The sequence below is a fragment of the Scyliorhinus canicula genome, chromosome 8, assembly GCF_902713615.1.
Source record: "Scyliorhinus canicula chromosome 8, sScyCan1.1, whole genome shotgun sequence".
Taxonomy (NCBI): domain Eukaryota; kingdom Metazoa; phylum Chordata; class Chondrichthyes; order Carcharhiniformes; family Scyliorhinidae; genus Scyliorhinus; species Scyliorhinus canicula.
In genome coordinates this window covers 164,393,477-164,413,684 of record NC_052153.1, presented here as the reverse complement: position 1 = coordinate 164,413,684, position 20,208 = coordinate 164,393,477, and the positions used below count along the sequence as shown (strand labels likewise).

Here is a 20,208-nt window from a genome sequence, read left to right as displayed (position 1 = left end):
CCTCTGGAAGGGAAACACACAGCCCCATACTGTGACAGTCTTAAGAGTGGATCACAACACAGTTCATACAAGGGAATGATAGCGGCTAACTGAGCGCGGTCAATTCCAAGCAACTATCTTCTTTCTCATAGATGTTCGTTGCCCTTCATCGCAAAGCCGATGAGGATCAGTTTGACATGAACTGCTGAGTAATATAATTTCTTCCACTCAAATTCACTTTGTGTATGTTAACATTTTATACAGAGTGTGAGACAAAAAAAAGATTCCACAACACGGTAGACGAGGCAGAATCTGTGAATAGAAACGATAAATATCTCGGGTTACAGCTCATCAGAACTCTAATTAACCGCTTTTATAGATATGTTTAATTTTTTTATGTGTCATTTGAACGACCGACGATAAAATTCGCAGGGGCCGATTAAACCCGTCCACCAGCAAAACTTCTCTCTCTCTCCCCTCGTTCACGGTGTAAAACACATTTAGCACTTTTCTATTTTTAGTGGGGCATAGCGAGTTTGGAATTGCGATTATAAAGCGAACCGCATTTGGCAATGATCCAGTGAACCGGGATGTGGCCGCCGAGTCAGACAGTGAGTCTGATCAGAGCAGAATGGCGCTCAGTCTGCTCGACGGCAGCTTCCAATGCCGTCTGTGCCACACACACACAGTTCTCAGTCGGGCACCGTGCCGCCTGCCCCAACGCGGGCTTCGCTTCATAAAGACTCAGGGATTTGCAAGTGTCGTGCGATTCTTTAAAAAAAAACATTTGTACGAAAGTAAAGCGGCTTTCGTGGATGAGTCTGCTTTGGGAATTACCAGAATTAGTAGGTGGGAAGAAGAGCTTGGGAAACACACAACGAGAGTGACTTTAATCGGCACAGGCTGGCCCCTTTCCGAAGCGTCAACATTTAAAGCGGGTCCTTGGCGCAAAACGAAAGGGAGGGAGAAAAATATGAATAAAACCTCCCTTCCCAACCCAGAGAGAAAATAAAAACTACGTTGGAGGAGAGGAAAAAAATGAAACTTCAAAGGCAGAAGGTGGGAGGAAGTCCCGCCCTCTCCGTACCCAGGAGCAGGATTGGGGCTGGGTGCTGATCCGGGGAGGGGGGTGGGGGGGACTGTGGCTGTCTGAAGTGTCAATCAGAGCGCCGGCCGCTCGTTACAATTGTAGCCGCTCGTTACATTGTGGCCGCTGGGGAAAGCCGGGCGCTGTTGCTTCACCTCTGTCGGTGTATCTGTCCCTGCTTCACTTTTACCCCCCCCCCCCCCACAAAATACACACACATCTCGGTCAGTGTGCTCTTGTCTGCTGAAGACGCAGCGGTTGGTTGGTGGCGGCGGCGGCTTCTCCTTGTCTCCACCACCTCCTCTTTAATTATTTGCCGCGGAGCTCTAGGGAGTTGGATCTGGAGCGATGCGCCGCTGATACTGTCTGCATCGTTAGCAGAGAGAGAGGGGGGGGAAGACATTCATTTCGGATGGCTTTGGGTGCGGCATTCTTACTGTAAAGAAAGGAGGCAAGAGGAAGGGGGGATATTAAAAAGCTGCGGGAGTAGGAGGAACCGCAGCAGCTCCTTCCTGAAGGTGAAACTACAACAGGGGACATTTTTGTTCTCTCCTGTTGCAAGTCTTTTTACTTCTTGCGTCTTGGGAATGCTGTGGATTATTGCCCGCCGTTCCCTGGTTTGAAAGGACTTGGTACCCCCCCCCCCCCCCCGGTCGTGTTTTACTCCATTTTAAATTATTTTTTTATACGAGGAACAGAACCTTTAAGTTCGGCGAAGGGACAGAAAGTTACTTTTTAAGCCGACAGAAAAGAAGACTTGGTTACATCATAAGGGGGGGGGGGGGGGAGGAAGAAAATAACTTGAAAAAACTTCGGCACAAAGGCATTGTGAAGATTTAATTGGACTAACTGCATCGGGACACTTGGTTGCAAAAAAAACTTACGAGTTTCCATTTTTGGGGGGGGGCAATTGTTTTGGTCTTTCCACAAACTCCACGTTAACCCCCCCCTGCCGGACCCGACCTGTGTGGATTGTGTTGTTTTTATTAAAAGTTGAAAGCCGATGAAGGAGCGGGTTGTCTGGATCAGTGGCGAGTGAAGGTAAAATGGCTTGTGTTTGAAATTTTATTTTCGTCTTGATTTCTGTTCGCCTTTCTGAGGGAAGGCCCAGCCCCCCTTCCTATTTCCCCCTGCTTTGAGACCATTTAATGAACGCGGATCCCATCCGGCTATATTTTTAAAGCCCCAAAACACAGTAATCTAAATGGCAAAGTAAGTTTTGTGCATTCGGAAAGCAGAAAAGGAAGTTTTAAGGTTTTTTTTTTGTTTGAGGTGTTTGAAACCTGAACCAGTTCAAGGTCTAATCGTATCGCACAGAGATCCCTTTGTTTAACTTAAGGGCCTGAACCGGAGCAGCTATTGCATCAACACTGGTATGTTCACAGTAACGACGTTAAAAGATAAGTGTCCCCTATTTACTTACTCGGATAATTGGCTTAATAGAAAGAGGCAGTTAGCATCTTTTGGATGACGGGAAGCAAATGTTAACCTGATTCCCCCCCCCCCCCCCCCATCTCCATTTCTGACGAATTCCTGACCTCGTTTCCTTACCCTCCAAAAAATCTAACGTTGAGAATATTCACACTAAGTCAATCTTTGTGTCTGCCTCAACAAAAAAAATGTATATTTATTCACAGAGGATCACTGCAAAAGATATATGTACACTGTTGTGTTGATCTCAAGGTTACCCAAGTAGTCTGACATCAAAAATTAAGCCGCTGTCTGTCATAGCAGTACTTGGCAGAGTGTTAAGTATTTTTTTTGAAGGTCTTTTGTTTTGAGTTGCAGTACCTTAGAGTTCAACTCCAAGTAGAACTTTGGAGCTCTATGGTTAATAGTTCACTGAAATGTGAAGCTATCAATACTTTCATTACTGAATCATGTTTGCCTCAATTTTGGTCTTATGCAAAACTGCCAGAGTTATGCTTTGGACAAGTACTAAAATTGAATCTGGGAGAAGTGCGCGTACAAGTTACCATAATTTGCCTTTCAGAATGATGGCTGCTGATGTCAGATGGGTGGGGGTGGCAGTGTGGGTGGTGAGGGGTTGCAATGTTCTTTGTTGGTAGTGTGTCTGGTTCATTCAACGTCTGAATTGCTGTGACAAATGTGCACTTTTACATGTTGTAATCTGGAGTTATGGATGGTAGAGGCTCCAATGTTCTTTTCATCATGTGGCTGACCAGGAATATCTCTTGTTGTTATCGCCCGCCGTTGGCATGTGCTCGAAGGATTTACAGGTTGATACCTAACCTGTAAACCCTGTGTTATCAATGCACCTGGGGTGCACACCCGAACCAGAATTAATGGTTTAGATGGAGGGATGCTACCCACAACCACTTGCCTCAGCAATATTGTTTAGGACTCTTTAAATTAAAGACACTCTGTATGACTTGCCAAAGGTACTGATGCTGCTGAAAATATTACTCATTTTTTTGGAAGGCATTAAAGGGGAAGGGCAAAACTAATAGATTTGGAATCTGATTTCTCGGCGCCCCCTCCAACCCCCAGATTTACAGATTCTGACCTCCTCTTCTATATAGTGAATGTACAGAGCAGTGGAAATGCTGCTTTATAAAAGCATACAGGTGTTGTAGATTTCTTTTTTTAAAAAAAGATGATCTTTTGCGATCTCTGTTGGTCCAGTGGAGGGAAGCATCAGAAATGTATTTCTTCTTAAATGAAGCTGAGCTCCATTCCTGATCATGAGAGATCCAAAGTGCAAACCTGGGTTCTGGATTTTTTTTTAGGATAGATGGGATCCTTCCTTCAAAAAGAGTGAGATATGGTTATTCACTGTTCAATGTCTATATCAAGCCGTGGGATTGCTAAGTATTTTTGAAGACATTGCGCATCTTTTCAGATATTTTTGCAGATCCACTTGGGGATCTGGTGTGACTTATGTGCCATCAGAAATAATGATTCGTCTTAATGGACATGGTAGATGCCATATGGAACCAACTTAAGATATTTGACAAAGTAACCAGTGGAGAGATGCATAGTTTAATGCAGCTTGTTATGATTTGAACTGTACTGCCTTAAAGAATGGTGGAGACAGATTCAATAATAACGTTTTCAAAGTAATTGTATGTATATAATAACAAAGAACATTACAGCACAGAGACAGGCACATTGGCCTGCGGCGATCCAGATTCCTTATTTAGACCTACTACTTATTGCCCAAATGACCTGTATCCTCCATTCCCCGCCCATTCAGGTATCTGTCAAGATGTATCTTAAATGTTGCTATCGTGCCTGCCTCCTCTATCTCCACTGGCAATGTGTTCCAGGCACCCACCAACATCTGCGTGAAACATTTTCCCCGCACATCTCCCCAAAACTTTGCCCTTCTCATCTTGAACCTGTGCCCCCTTGTAATTGAGTCTTCCAGCCTGGGAAAAAGCTTCTGACTATTCACCCTGTTTATGCCTCTCGTAATCTTGTTGACCTCAATCAGGTCTCCCCTCCACCTCTGCCTTTCCAACGAAAATAATCCGAGTTTATTCAACCTCTTCTCATAGCTAAAAATAAAATGCAGAACTATGGAGAAAAAGGAGAATGAGATGAATTGAATAGATCTTTACGAAGCAACACTGTAATGGTCCAAATTACCTCTTTGATTTGGTGATTTTTGTATGTTGCATTAGATTTGGGGCATTTAGAATATGACATTTCTCAGTGAATTGAGGTATTCAGAAGGTCTTCCAAAAGACAGATGTCTGATGAAAGAAGGTCTAAGGTTTGCAATGACTGCTGCTGTAAAGTGTTAGTCAGATATAAAGCAGTCATGTACCCAGGGGTGATGCCTGCAGTGATTGGGTTATATTAACCCAGGTAGTTGTTGCTGAAGACCCACACCACCTACTTGTTGCACTGTATAAAGAGGGATGATATTTTTCCATGCTTCCTGTTTGCTTAATTAGGACTTGGTTGTCTAAAAATGATCATCTCTGGAGTAAAGATAACTGATTTCTTCAGGGTCAAGCTGGCTTATTATAACATGTCTGACAATGGAAGGTTTGAACAGCCAGATTTTCAGGGCAGACAGAACAGTTTGATACTGTACCTGAGCCAGGCAAGTTTTAAGTTAATATGCTGAACGGTTCAATCATGTCATAGTATATCCCAATGAATATCAAAAGAGCTAGATTGACTCTAGTAAGATATGATCAGCTATTGGATTGAGTATTAGATGATCAATCCAGAGGGTACGAGTTTAAAACCCACTATGGCAAATTATTGAATTGAATAAACATGGTAATTTGTAGATTGACAATAAAGAACTAACCTGTAAAAGTAATAGTTTTGTTGTTAAAAATCCAATTGGGCCAAACAGCAAAAGGGCTGCAACAGCTTCATGACTTTAGCCAGTTAAGTCCAGGCGAACCCGTTTGCATTTGAAGGTTCTTAAGAGTTTATTATACCTAAATGTAGACTTGTGCAGGCTATGGAGGGGAATGCAAGTTTTCTAAAAATATTGTAAATGCTATTGGGAAAAGGGAATAGAAAAGCACAGTTGTAGTTAGACTGACAATAACTGAAGCCCTGTTCTTCAGAATTAACCAAGCTGTTTTGAGTGCAGCTGCATTACTGGCATCTTTCCAGCAAAGTGGAAAATTGTCCAGATATGCCCTCTGCACAAAACGCAGGACAAATTTAGTCCCGTCAGTTATCATCTCAGCAGTCTATTTTCAGTCATCAGCAAAGTGATGGAATGGGTTGTCAACAGTGTTATCAAATGTCATTTATTCAGCAATAACTTGCTTACTGATGCTCTGTTTGGGTACCATCAGGACCACTTGGCTCCAGACCTCTTGGTCCAAATATGTTATTAGGGTGCCCTAATAAAATTTGAAGTTGTACCTGTCTTGATTATGGCTGTTGGAGGTTAATCATCTCGCCCAAGGACATGACTGCAAGAGTTCCACAGGACAGTATCGTAGGCCCAGCTATCTTCAGCTGCTTCATTCCCACTATTGTAATGTCAGAGATGGTGATGCACACTGGTGTGTGCATGTTATTCAGTTTGAATCAAGGCAACTCAGATACTGAAGCTGTCTGTGATCACATGCACCAAGCAACTCAACAACATCTGGGCTGGAGCTGATCAGAGGCAAGTAATGTGAGCAGCACACAAATGGCAGGTAATGACAGTCTCCGGAAAAAAAAAGTGTCTCACTGCCTTCCCTGAAATTCAATGGCATTACCACTGCTGGATCTCCCCCATCATCAACATCCTGTGGGTTACTATTGATGAGTAACTTAACTGGACCAGCTGCATAAATACTGTGGCTACAATGAAATGAAAATCGCTTATTGTCACGAGTAGGCTTCAATGAAGTTACTGTGAAAAGCCCCTAGTCGCCACATTCCGGCGCCTGTCCGGGGAGGCTTGTACGGGAATTGAACCGTGCTGCTGGCCTGCCCTGGTCTGCTTTAAAAGCCAGCGATTTAGCCCAGAGAGCTAAACCAGCCCCTGCTAAATCAGCCCTACAGGACAAGAATGAAAATTCAATACGAGTGATTTACTTGCTATGACTTTCCAACATCAACTAGGTATAAGTCAGAAGTGTGATAGAATAGCTCCCGCTTGCAAATCCAATAACACTCGGGAGCCGAGACGCCATCCAGGACGAAGCATCCCGCTTAATTGACGTCATGTGAAGCAAAACATACAAGCATTTTTGGCTTTTTTTTTCTCAGTTATCTGATTTGTCTCGCGTAGCTGCCTTGGATGTTGTCAAGTAGCCACATTATTAGATTATCTATTTACTTTAGAATTGTACACATTTTGTTTTACGAATGAAGGTACAATCAAGATGAGAAGTCTAAAATGTAGACTGTAGAAGACACTTAATACTTTAACATCAAATACCCACACAAAAGGAAACATCCTAAAGATCATTGTGTGGCTGTTTTGTTCTATTGTTTTGTAAGTGTGGTCAGCTCTGAAATTCTTTTCATTTCGGATTAAATTTGTACCAATAGGAAATTGGGCTTCAGTAACCAAAGTGGTTGATCATTTGATTGTCCATGTGTACGACATTGCCCCTTCAAATCTCTAACATTAATATAGCCAAAAATGACAGCATACCAACCACCAGTTGTAAAGCGATCACACATCTCAAGGTATTAAGCAAATGAGCAATCTTTCATGATAAAAGATCTATCCTGAAGCACTGTTCCTGGAGTTTTAACAAGATACTTTTTACTCTTTTTCATTGCAACAACATGTGTTGTATCTAATGCAATATAGTACATGTGGCAAAATGAAAATAAGTTTAATCCCTTTTAAGGTGAGCATTCTTTTTAAAGTCATTTAGTTGAAGACGAGATGTCGTCCTGATGCATGGCCAGGTGTGCTCTAGTGGCTACTCCTGCCTCTCTCAAATAGTTTAAAATCCATCATATTTCTCCTCATCTTTTCTCCGTCTCTTTAACTCTGGAGAAGAGTCATACAGCCTTGAGACACTAAGTCTGTTTCTATCGCCACAGAAGCTGCCAGACTTGTTTAGTTTTTCCAGCATTTTCTGTTGTTTTTAAATTTCCAGCATCTGTAGTATTTTGTTTTGTATTTGTTCTGTGAGCTATCTGGTGCAGTGATTTGGATTCTGCAACTAAATGTATATTGCCCAGATTCATATTCCGCCTAATAAAATGAAATTATGTCTTTTAAAAAAAAATGAAATGTTGCACATTTAGTATGGATAAGGTACTGCACATTGAAAGCATCAAAATGGTGGATGTACCCTGGATGAAGAGTGGGGAAGTGTTGAAAGTGTTTGACATTTCACATGTCAAATCACAAAAGTGAGTAGAATTATTGACTATTTCACTAGAATTATATGGAGCTGGTTTAGCACAGTGGGATAAACAGCTGGCTTGTAATGGAGAACAAGGCAGCAGCGCGGGTTCAATTTCTGTACCGACCTCCCCAAGCAGGCGCCAGAATGTGGCGACTAGGGGCTTTTCACAGTAACTTCATTGAAGCCTACTTGCGACAATAAGCTATTATTATTATCTACTTGGTGAAATTTGAATTTAAATCTGAGGTTAAGTTGCATTAGTCTATGTAACACTTTGGTGAATGAGGAACCAGAGTAGCATTGCAGCACTAGATATAGTGAAACTCTGGACTTGAGGTTTTAATAATCTTTATTGTCACAAGTAGACTCACATTAACACTGCACTGACATTCCGGTACCTGCTCGGGTACACAGAGGGAGAGCCTGGGACCCTGGCGCTGTGAAGCAACAGTGCTAACCACTGTGCTACCGTGCCGCACAACAATGACAGAAAGACTAAATTGGAGTTTGTAGAGGTGCTTGAAAATTGAGACTTGAGCACTGCTTTGAAGTAAATTTGGTGGAACAGAACATCACAATTTCAAACCGGTGGTATGCCCTACATTTTGTTTCCTTTCCCGGCGCCCCACCCCAAGATGCGATTATTCATGGAGCACAATGGTGGTTCCAAATTGTTAAATTTGAGCTAGTTAAATATGGAACGTGCTGGATTTGATCAAACACACTTTTTTAAAATAAATTGTTTCGACTTGCTAAAATGCTCCCTGGATGTGAGATCCACAAATGCTGCATGGTAGAAGGCCCATTGTGCACGTGCTGGCTTTTTGGAAGAAAACGTGTCGCCTTTTTCCTTTGTGCAAAATATCCCTTTCCTGTTTGTGGTTTATTGGATTATTTGGGCATTTGTAAGCATATTATTTAGAAGGAAGGAATTGCATGGAGCACCTTTCGTGACCTCCGTTGTCTAAACACTTTCTAGCCAATGAAGTACTTTAGAAGTCGAGTCCTGTTGTATGTACTAAGTGGACAGTATCAGGATCTGACTGCATTGTGTGCCAGTATGTAATTTCCAGTTCCATATTAACCACAGTGCCCAATAGTTGAATTTTAATGAGAAATTCACGAGGATTACTGCCTGCAATGCTTTGATGAAACCCGATCAGGCTTGCATTATTTCTTCTGTAATTCTCTTGATCCTACAGTTCAGCTTGTGAATATCATATTGTGCCTTCCAGCTCATAAACCTGATGGTTTAACCCAGGGCAAAGATCCTCTGAATTTGATCGATGCAGTTACAGCTCATCAACTCTCGTGACAGTCAGATTCGGTCTTGTTAGTTTGTTTCAATTTACTGTTCATTTTTTCCAGTGCCTCCCCGATTTATTTTTTCTAATCCTCTCAATAATGCAGTTTTGATTTTGTTTTTAAAGGATTTAGTCTTTATATGCCGAGATTCTTGGTGTGTTCTTTCCCAACATTCACAGAATGCAGACTGATTAAAATATATGGGCGAAACAATGTATATCCTGTTTTCTTTTAGTCAAGTTATTTTAAAGCCTTTCAGTGGCACAAAGGGCACATCCCTGCTATTACTCAATCATAGTCTAATTGTCTATTTGCTATGATATTAATTTACTTCTATTGGCTATAAAATGCCACATCCTTGTTGAGATTTGGAACAAATTCCCTGTAGAGCAAGTGAGTGGCTTTAAGTGATAGGCTGCTCAAGGATTCAGGATTCCAACTATCCATCCAGCATAGGAAGCTTTCTTCGCTGTGCAATCTCTTTCTACAGTGTGTGGTCACGTTTTATGTAACTGCAAGGTTTCTTGACTATGTTTGACATGGCACCAATTAGCTTGCGAGCCATTCTTTAGGAGGAACAAAAGTTACAAAGTTATTTAAATTTTGTGACTATGTTGAATGATCATTTGAAGGTTTTGAGTGCGATTCTTATTTTCACAGAGGGAAATTTGTTTGTTTGGCTTTCACGCTTCACACTTTGAACAACAAATCGGTAACACTTGTATTTTGGTCTGAGCAGTGTACCTTTGTTTGAGAAATTCTATGACTAAGCTAAATTGGGTTACGGGGACAGGGTGGAAGTGAGGGCTTAAGTGGGTCAGTGCAGACTCGATGGGCTGAATGGCCTCCTTCTGCACTGTCTGTTCTATGTTTTAAACATGAATACACAGGAAGATCTCTGGGTGAAGATTTATAGGAGAAATTTGGGTGACTTTAGAGTTGGTTCTGTTCAAATGTGTGTGTTCTTTACTGTTAGCCTTGGCTTGCAAGCAAATATTTAGTAATTAAAAGATATATGAAAATTCCTTGATTAACTGATGTTTTTGGTGTGCCTGTTTGTGAATTTATTTGCAGATAATCATTAGCAGGAGTTCTTTTTAAAAAAGAAAAAAATTAGAGTTTCCAATTAAGGGGCAATTTAGCGTGGCCAATCCACCTACCCTGCACATCTTTTTGGGTTGTAGGGGTGAGACCCACGCAGATGCATTGACACACACGGACAGTGGGCCGGGATCGATATTAGCAGGATTTCTGATATTGGCTAAATCTGCATGCAAGTTATTTTCTCTTCATTCTCTGCTCCTCATAATAGACCCTGAATTTATTACTAGTTTAGTCTTGATCTTTTATAAATTTAAGAGAAGCAGGAAAGGATTGCTGTACCTGGGAGAAATTACAGTTTAGAAATGAATACTAAAGTGCATTTTCATTCCATCCAGTTCAGGAGACTTCCTGTGTCCATGAAAAGCTGTTATTAATAATTCCAAATCTAGTTGGTGATAAACACTGAATTACTTGAAGCTTTTCTCCCCATGAAATTTAATATTTAAGTAATTTGTCCATCGACCAGCTTTTAGAGCATATTTCTGAAATGTAGTCTGCATTGTGTCCTTCTAACAAATTTACTTCTTTTCATTGAGTCGGTATTTGGATATCACAAAAGCATTGAATTTCTAACACATTTTCAATTGAAATGATACTCAACTGCACGCCTAAGCTTCTAATTCTCATATATTACATCGTTGCATACCATAGATTCCTTGGGGCCACATATGATTTTTCATTTTTGCTCATTGGTCTGCATATATTTCACGTTCTTGGCACTAACAGACCTTTCTGTGTGCTAATTTAAAGCTTATCTATCATTGAGGAGCAGTACTAAGGATGGCCCTCCCCATACCTCGCAAATTACAAAGTTTTAAATGGTGCAGGCCATTGAATAAGAAACACGAGTAAAAAGGAAGAACAGTTATCTGTGCTTTGGGAGTTGAAATGCTGGTATCTGTGGGGTTGTGGAGGTGTGTTTTGGCATTAGCACATGGCTTGCAGTTTGGACACCCCTTATTCAGTGGAAGCTTTTTTAAAAAAGACATTTGGAGTACCCAATTCATTTTTCCAATTAAGGGGCAATTTGACGTGGCCAATCCACCTACCCTGCACATCTTTGGGTTGTGGGGGCAAAACCCACGCAAACACTGAGAATGTGCAAACTTCACATGGACAGTGACCCAGAGCCGGGATCGAACCTGGGACCGTGGCGCCGTGAGGCAGCAATGCTAACCACTGTGCCACCATGCTGCCCTCGGTGAAAGCTTTTAAAATTAGAAGTGCCCAATTTTTTTCCCCCTTAATTAAGGGGGAATCCACCTATTCCGCACGTCTTTTGAGTATGGGGGTGAGACCCATGCAGACACTGGGAGAATGTGCAAACTCCACACGGGCAGTGGCCCGGGGCCGGATTGAACCCGGGTCCTCGGTGCCGTGAGGCAGCGGTGCTAACCACCGTGCCGCCCCAACCTAAATTTCTTCTATAAATCTACTGATTCAGTTTATCTGTGTATAAGAGGTACCGACAGCATTAACATCATTTTCCAATTTAAAGTGTGCTGATGGCAAATTCTTGGTTGAAGGCTACAAAGTAAAACATGTTTTGCACTTTCATTGCAACCTTTCGTTATTTTATATTATATCAACTGCTGTGTCAGAAGATTTGTCGGGGGTAAAACGATGTTGGTGGTTTTTGACAATAGTCTGGTGGAAAGTAACATGACTAACTCTTCAGTAATGTTAGCCAACGCTGCAGAATTCTCCTACTTTGGTTTTTGAGAAATGGAAACCATATGAAAAATCTACAGACCTATTTTAAGACTTGCATTTGTAATGGTTCTGATTTTCTTTGAAGCAAGTGGAATCTCTGAAGGAATACTGGAAATGTTGGGCACTTTTAGTGGGGCACAGTTTACATAATGCCTCGTCTGACAAAGTAATGACAGGTTTAGAGAAGGCAGTTTGGTCGACACGTTCTAGGATTTTTCGGAGCCAGCTGCTGTGTGATTGGATTTCCAGTTTTAAGTTTAACATTATTTTGGCTTTTGTTAAAAATAAAGTGTGGAATGAGCTGATATCTCAACAGAGAAGTCTGATAGTTTTGAAAGCTCTATTTGGTAGCTCAGAAGATCTATACACATAATCTAGGGTGACTCTTGAATGTGTATCTGTTGTACTGTTGACGTTGCCACCTTTTGGGTGAGATATTAAACTCCAGCCTGTTTGCCATTCCTGGCTAATCATTCTTGGGTAATAGTAAAAGATCCCCTGCCACTGTTCAAAGATGAGTTGGGAGATCTCTAGCGCCCTAGCTAATATTTATTCCTGATAATGCAAAGATTATTTGGCCATTAATTCATTCATCTGTTGTTTATGCATTTCATACTTGAATGACATTCTTTCAAAGTAATTCATTAGTTGTAAAGCATATGGGGACATCCTGAGGATGTTACTATTGCTGAAATAAATATGCATTCAATGGGTGTGGAAAGAAAAGAGGATGCTACACCACTTTGGAACTGATTGCTATCCATGAGTATCTCCACAATTTGCTCTTTTGTCTCAACACATGTTCTGTCCTATTTTCATATTCTTCGTACCTTTTTTCCCCCATCAGAATTATGCAAGTTATTGGTTTGATCTCCGATCCATCCACCTAACTGAAGTTGTTCATGCCTGGAACCTTTACCTTTGCATCTTTGCCAAAGTGCAGTGTGCAGAATTGGACCACTACTCCAGTTGAGGCTGAACAGTGTTTTATAAAGTTTCTTCGTGACTTGCTTGTTTTTGTGCTCTCAGCTGTTTAAAAAGCCCAGGATTTGGCATGTATTCTCAACCTGCCTTGCCACACCTGAACTCCTTCAGGTCTACACTCCTTACATTTGGATTGTCTGAACAACCAGTCAGTCACCTAACTGCTGTACAGTTTTGCTACTTTTCTTTTTGTTTTAATTATTCTTGCAGTTCTCCCTCTTTGCACCATTCCATTTATTATTTTCTCTCCCTCACCTCTTCTCTTGTCCCACCCTCTTCCTTTATTCCTCTGCTTTTCGCATTTGCACCCCTCCCTGCCACACTTTTGTGGGGGCTCAATCTTGTTTCTTTTGCTCTGCTTTGCTCTTAGGACTGGGGTGGGGGACACTTCTGTTTCCTTGTGTCTGGGAAATTCCCATCTGCTATAATATGTCCCCCAAGGTTTTTTCCCCAAATAAGTTAATGTACCATGATGACTTTGAAAACTCTGAACTTGCATTGGCCCTCAGGACCTTCTTGACCGTTTCAAATTGTACAAGTCCTTGGATGCTGCTTTTATTGATTTCTGCGAGAAATCTTGTGCACAAAAGTTTACATTATAAACTGCAGTGCAGTTTATGTTTGTAGGGGAGAGGGGAAGCAAAGGCAGGCAAGGAGGTTTGGTGGGAATTTGTGGTTGATGTAAGTTTTAAGGGCAGTTTTTGTTAGCGGCAATGGTATCTCACAAAATTCAATTCTTGGGTTGATGAGACTGATACAGTCATTTTCAAACTCCCTGTCGTGACCCATGGGTGGGTGTTGGGAGAGTCGTGGAGGATCGGTGTCGGTGTTCCCAATTGTGGGAAGAAGTGCCCAATGGTCGCGACCAGCTTTTAAAAATGCCGGCTGTCCTGCGCATGCGAGTCCCCTCACCCGGATGTAGCAGTGCGCAGGCCTGGAGCCCAGTGGGGCGGAGCCCAGTGGGGCAGACCCCCTCCTCTGTATGTCAGCGGGCTTTTCCAGGAGCAGATTATTTTTTAATCAATTAATCCTCCCGCCAGAACGGTGGCAGAGAACGGGTCATGCGCCCAGTACACTGATGGCACGAACCCGAGCCGCAAAATTACCGAGGACATCTTCCTCCATTTTGTAGCTACCAGCAAGCAAGCAACAGGACTGTGTGAAGAACAGTTTATAATAAGGAAGTGACGACCAGAGACACAAACAGGCAGGAGCTCACAACTGGATCTGCTGGAAAGAGCTTTGCAAGAGAGTCCACGGCAGGACAAAGCACTGCTGGTGTGAGCTCCAGGATTCTGATGAACAACCCAGACAGAAATGTAACATTGAATGACAAAGCAAGTGAGATCGTGAGGACCAAGCAGGCTCACCCGTCGCATTAAAGGTCAGCGATAATGGTGGGTTGGCGAAGTTTGGGTGGCGTGGGTTGCAAAGGTTGGCCTGTTAATAAAAATGGGTCCCTAGAAAAAAAAGTTTGAAAAACACTGGACTAATACATCAAATATTATCGTTTTATTGTTAAATGTGTCGAAGATAATGTTGAAGCTCAGAGAAGACACAGAGTAGATTCATTGGGGTCCTGTCTGACGGGAGGAAATACCAATCTGAAGAAATCTTGAAATGTTCCGTTTCATTAGAACAATGCAGAATCTAGGGCAGTCTGATTGAGATGTATAAAATTAGGATAGGCTGTCATAGGAATGATAGAGAAGCTGGCTTTTTTCCAGGATCTGAAGGTCGAGAACAAATGGCTGGGCCAAGATTACATTTATAAGAGTTAGAATTAAAAGCAGGAGAAACAATTTAATGTACCATCGTGGGAAACTCTCTAATGTATTAATGATTGAGATAGAACCTGGCATTCAGCATTGATGTTTAGATTGGAATAATGGTTGGAGGGATATGAGAACAGGGTGTGTAAAATAAATTAGAGCGATTTGTCCATGTGGTGCATAAACCCAGGCGGGCATGGTTTGAGCCCCAACTACTTGTTTTCCTTTGTAACTTTTATGTATTTCTATTGTGACTTGAGTTGAATTCATGAGGACATTTGCAAGTACTAGAGAGAGGAAGAAGCTTTCATTTTGTCAGCGTGTGGTACATTTGAATCCAGTTGCCAGATGGGAAAGAACATTGTGCTAACTCTGTGTCGGAGTGACCCAACTAAACCTTTGATTGATTGTAACAACTTGTGAATCGCAATTAGATTTTGGAGCTCCACGTACTCGGAAAATTCACTCGGCTATAAGACTGTCCCATTCGTGACCAACTGTACTGCTTTATTATTTTTCCCATCTTCAAAGATTTTGCGCCAAGGTGCAGAATCATTTAATTCAAGTTAATATTCAGCTTAGGTTATGTGAAATGACATTTTATTACATGCAGACACTTGACCTGAAGTATGATTGCAAATTCCATCCTGACCCATACAGTCATGTGTGAGCAGTGTGCTTTTCTGATTCTGTTCAGTGAATAGATAGTTCATAGATTTGAAACCAAAAGAGTTTTATTATGCTGAATTAGTGATTGGTCAAGTACTTTGGTGTTTAGGGCTTTTAAAGAACAAAAGAAGAACAAAGAAAATTACAGCACAGGAACAGGCCCTTCGGCCCTCCCAGCCTGCGCCGATCCAGATCCTTTATCTAAACCTGTTGCCTATTTTCCAACGTCTACTAAGAAAATTACATATGTTGGTCAGGGGTGGGTGAGATGGGTTCACAGGAAAGAGAAATGTTTGCATAATCTAAGGGTATTTTTTCCTGTTTTGATTGTGACTGTCCACCATTTGCCATTTTTGTCTGGTTTTTTACAAGTGCATAACCCATTAGTAAATTCGACGGTATAAAGGAGAAACACTAGTTACATGCCATGCAACCAGTGTACGTTGGGTACAATTCCCTTTCGTTCTTTCACATCCTGCTAGTTCCCAGCAGACAAGGGAGAAATTATTTCTCATGGCTCGTCTGAAGCAATTTATGACTGTGTAGGTGGTTTACTAATGGATGGTGTCATAAATCAGGGCATCTAATGTTTTTTCTGCGCCACAAATTGAAATAATTCAGTAAATAAGACGTGATTCAATGAATTGTAGATTGCCACTTTTCATTTATATTGTAGAATTCTGGCAATGTCATGAATTGTTCAGATTGTTGTTTTTTGGAGCGAATGTCGTGTGTTTATGGAACTTGCGAAGAGATGTCAGCATACTATTTTTAGACTGTGGAGCTCAGATGCTTGTTAACATTCACTATTGGGTGTTATTCTTAGTTGACAGGTTAAATCATTTGTGTTCCTACTGGTTTGTTAAGTTGCTCTGTTTATGCTTTAATTGGTGCACTGACATTGTGATAAAGAAATCAAGCAAAACAGTTGTGTTAGGATGCAGTTACACTGTCACTTCTGCTTTGCTGAGTGCCTGGCTTTTTTTTTAATAAACAATTTTATTGAGGTAGATTTTGGCTTTGTAAACAGTTACAGACATCAACAGAAAGAAAGCAAAAATGTGCAAACATCCATGTACTTACAATACTTCAATTGTAACATACTGCACAAGCCCGCTCCCCTCCCACCGGTACTACCCACCATTTTTTCCCTCCTACTCTACTCTACCCCCCCCTGCTGACGCTCACTCTCCCGCAAAGAAGTCAATAAATGATTGCCACCTCTGGGCGAACCCCTGTACAGATCCCCTCAAGGCGAACTTAATTTTTTCCATACCCAGGAAACTCGACATGTCCGCAAGCCACAACTCAGTCTTTGGGGGCTTTGAGTCCCTCCTCACCAATAGTATTCGCCGCCGGGCTATCAGAGAAGCAAAGGCCAAAATATCGGCCTCTTTCTCCCCATGGACTCCCGGGTCTTCCGAAACCCCAAAAATTTCCACCCCTGGACCCATCCCCACCCTTGTTTTTAGCACCCGGGACATGACGTCCGCAAATCCCTCCCAGTACCCCCTCAGCTTAGGGCATGCCCAAAACATGTGAACGTGGTTCGCTGGTCCTCCCGCACCTAGCGCATTTGTCCTCTATCCCAAAGAATTTGCTCATCCGAGCCACCGTCATATGGGCCCGGTGAACGACCTTAAATTGAATCAGCCCGAGCCTAGCACATGTTGCGGTCGAATTTACCCTACTCAGGTCCTCTGCCCACAGCCCGCCCTCCATTTCCCCGCCTAGCTCCTCCTCCCATTTAAGTTTCAGTTCCTTTGTCTGGGACCCTTCCTCCCTCATGAGCACCTTATAAATACCCGAGACTCTACCCTCCCCTTCTTCCCCCCCCTAGAGACTATTCTGTCTAGGATCCCCATTGGCGGGAGGCTTGGAAAAGATGGGACCTGTCTACGAACAAAGTCCCGCAACTGTAGGTACCTAAAATCATTTCCCCTTACCAGCCCAAATTTCTCCTCCAAGCTCCTCAAACTCGCAAAGCTCCCTTCCAGGAACATATCGCCCACCCTTCCCACCCCCGCCCGCCGCCATACTCAACCCCCCATCCATACTCCCGGGGGCAAACCGATGGTTGTCGCAGATTGGCGCCCAAACCGACGCCCCCGTCTCCCCTACATGCCTCCTCCACTGGCCCCATATCCGCAGGGTCACCACCACTACCGGGCTGGTGGAGTACGTGGCCGGCGGCAGCGGTAGAGGAACCATGACCAGGGCTGCCAAGCTGGAGCCCCTGCACGAAGCCGCCTCCACCTGCTCCCAGATAGACCCCGTACCCACCATCCACTTCCTTATCATAGCGATGTTGGCCGCCCAGTAATAATTAATCAGACTCGGCAAAGCCAGCCCTCCCTCGCTGCGGTTCTTCTCCAACATCGCCTTCTTCACCCGCGGGGATTTTCCCGCCCAGACAAAGCTCATGATCATCCTGTTAACTCTTTTGAAGAAGGACTGTGGAACAAAGATCGGGATGCACTGAAAAACAAACAGAAATCTAGGGAGGATTGTCATCTTTACAGTCTGCACCCTCCCTGCCAGCGACAGCGGGTGTGCATCCCATCTCCGAAACTCTCCCTTCATTTGCTCCACCACCCTGGCCAAATTTAACTTGTGCAGCCTGCCCCAGTCTCGTGCCACCTGGATTCCCAAATACTGGAAATTTTCCTCAACCAGCCTAAACGGTAGCCCTCTCAATCTGTTCTCCTGGCCCCTTGCCTGTACCACAAACATTTCACTCTTGGCCGTATTTAATTTGTATCCTGACAACTGGCCAAACTTCCTCAACATTCCCAGTATACTTCCCATCCCGGCCACTGGGTCCGACACGTACAGGAGCAGGTCGTCTGCATAAAGAGAAACCCTATGTTCTACCCCGCCCCTCACCATCCCCTTCCATCCCTCTGCGGCTCTCAGCGCAATCGCCATCGGCTCTATGGCCAGCGCAAACAGCAGCGGGGAGAGCGGGCAGCCCTGTCTGGTCCCTCGGTACAACCTAAAGCACTCCGACACTTCTCTGTTAGTCCTGACGCTGGCCCTCGGGGCCTGATATAATAATTTGATCCAATCCACCAATCCCTCCCCGAACCCAAACCGTCAGAGCACCTCCCATAGATAGTCCCACTCCACCCGGTCAAAGGCCTTCTCGGCGTCCATCGCCACCACTACCTCCACCTCCCTACCCGCCGGGGGCATCATTATCACATTAAGTAATCTTCTCAGGTTGGCCGCCAACTGCCTACCTTTCACGAACCCAGTTTGGTCCTCCCCAACTGAGTGCCTGGCTTCTGCTTAACAGTGATGTTAAAGTGAAGTATAGACCTGGAGGTAAACACTAATCTGTATAGGGCAGCACGGTAGCATAGTGGTGAGCACAATTGTTTCACAGCTCCAGGGTCCTTGGTTCGATTCCCGGCTTGGGTCACTGTCTGTGTGGAGTCTGCACGTTCTCCCTGTGTGTGCGTGGATTTCAGCCGGTGCTCTGGTTTCCTTCCACAGTCCAAAGATGAGCAGGTTAGGTGGATTGGCCATGATAAATTGCCCTTAGTGTCCGAAATTGTCCTCCGTGTTGGGTGGGGTTACTGGTTTATGGGGGTGGAGGTGTGGGTAGTGCTCTTTCCAAGAGCCAGTGCAGACTCGATGGGCCGAATGGCCTTCTGCACAGTAAATTCTATGAAATCTACGATTTATATGATAAGTCAGCTTTTCTCTGTTTGGTCTTGACACTTTATGAAGTATAACTCAATCTGAGTGTAAGAACTTCTGGGCAGGGGGAAGCTGTTGGATAAAAGCAGAGGGGCGGCATGATGGCACAGTGGATAGCATTGCTGCATTACAGTTACAGCTACCTGGGGATTAATTCTAGCTGTGGGTCGCTGTCTGTATGGAGTTTGCATGTTCTCCCCGTGTCTACGTGGGTTTCCTCCTGGTGCTCTGGTATTCTCCCACTATCCAAAGACGTGCAGGTTAGGTGGATTGACCATGCTAAAAAATATTGTCGCTCAGTGTCTAAAGATGTGCAAGTTAGGTGGAGTTGCAGGGATAGGACGGGGGAGTGGGCCTAGGTAGGGCGTTCTTTCGGAGGGTCGGTGCAGACTTGATGGACCGAATGGCCTCTTTCTGCACTGGACGAATTCTGTTTCTGTCTTTCTTTTTAATGTTTTGAGAACATATTCAGTCTTCTTAATAATAAGGCAAGTGTGCAACTTTGCATACTCGCATAATACATGAAGCCTATTGTTACAATGGTCAAAATTAGTGTCCATTAATGTGGTGCATATGCTAATTTTCAAGCCCCCAGATCACGCATACCATTGCCATCTACCTCCATACTTCCCTCTTTCTTGTTTAATATGTATGTTTCTGGCATGCCCAAAGCAACAAAGATTCCTTGGTCCGAGTCATGAACTTTTCATGACTGTGATAGCAGTGCATTGTCTCTCCATATCTTTTCCAAGATATTCAAGTTGGTTGGCTTTTCTACTTTCCCCTCACATCTTTCCTATAGCATTGTTCTGACTTATCCCACTTTTGAATCTTCCATTGCAACCTGCTGTGCACTGCTTAAAGTTGGCTTGCACCGTGTAAGTAACCAATGCTCTAACTTTGGTCCCTTTTAAAACTAAAGCTGTTTCTCAATTATGTTGCCCATAGGTAGTGACTCATTTTCTAAATAGTGCCCAACTCCATACTTTGGCACCTTCTGTGACTCCATGTCTCGGTGACTGGCTGGCCATGTGTCCATCAAGATTATGCTTGCCTCAGGAATTGCCTCGTCTCTGCTCTTTCC

At 43.3% G+C, this 20,208-nt stretch overlaps 1 protein-coding gene across 2 annotated transcripts in view; it reads left to right on the top strand.

Annotated features, from left to right (window-relative positions):
• Positions 1 to 1,264: 1,264 nt before the first annotated feature.
• erbin (erbb2 interacting protein) overlaps positions 1,265 to 20,208 on the top strand; it is a 328,567-nt gene continuing 309,623 nt past the window's right edge. Inside the window, exon 1 of one of the 2 annotated variants that reach the window (XM_038805630.1) lies at positions 1,265 to 2,107. The gene's annotated coding sequence lies outside the window, so the exon portion shown is untranslated. The remainder of the gene's footprint in view (positions 2,108 to 20,208) is intronic. The other variant, XM_038805631.1, reaches the window with a different exon arrangement.